An 882-nucleotide genomic window follows, 5' to 3' on the forward strand; every position below is an offset into this window, starting at 1 on the left:
CCGGGCGGCCGGCGCGGGGAGGCGGCGAGGCGGGGAGGCGGCGAGGCGGGGAGGCGGCGAGGCGGGGAGGCGGCGAGGCGGGGAGGCGGCGAGGCCGCGAGGCTGCTCTGCGCCGCTGAGGCTCCCGCCCCGCGCGCGGCCAGTCCCACGACGGGCCCCGAACGCCCAGCAGGACGCCGCGGCTCCTGGCGCCTCTGTCACTGTGGCAGAGACACGGAAGTCACGCAGGCCACGAGGAGTACCGGGAAGCCCGCCCAGGGGGTCGCCGCGGGGGCGGGAAGCCACAAGCGGCCCTGGAGCGAAACCAGGACGCGGGCGGGGCTCGGCCGAGGTGAAGGGCGTCCGGGGGCCCGTGACAGCGCCGGCCTCTGCTCTGCCGGGGGAGGGGAGGAGGGTCCCCTCTTCTCTAACCGCTTGAGTGCGTTTCTGTAAACCAGAGACCCTTCGCAGCTGGGAGAAGAGCAGTCCCTCGGTCAGGTGGGGGGCAGGAGTCTTAAAACGCCAGTCTGTCTCTGTGTGTCTCTATAAAGCGTCTCAGGCAGCCTCGCTGGATGATGCCCCCGGTCACCTCTTCTGGGGACCTTGGGCTGGAAGCCGGGGCAGCCCGAGCCTGGGAATCCGCGAGATCTGGCTTCGGATCTGGCCCTGCCGACTCCCCAGCTGTGTGACCTTGGGTAACCTTTCAGAGCCTCGGTTTCTTCTGCTGTAAAATGGGGATAATAATGCCGACTCCCAGAGGTTTCACAGACCCAAAATTCTTGGAACACAGAAAATATTCAACATATTTGACGAGGTGTGTGTTTTTTTTTTTTTTTTTGAGTCGTGGTCTCACTCTGTCACCCAGGCTAGGGTGTAATGGCATGATTACGGCTCATTGCAGCC

The sequence above is a fragment of the Carlito syrichta genome, unplaced genomic scaffold (assembly GCF_000164805.1).
Source record: "Carlito syrichta isolate Samal-C Ts95f unplaced genomic scaffold, Tarsius_syrichta-2.0.1 Scaffold313936, whole genome shotgun sequence".
Lineage (NCBI taxonomy): Eukaryota > Metazoa > Chordata > Mammalia > Primates > Tarsiidae > Carlito > Carlito syrichta.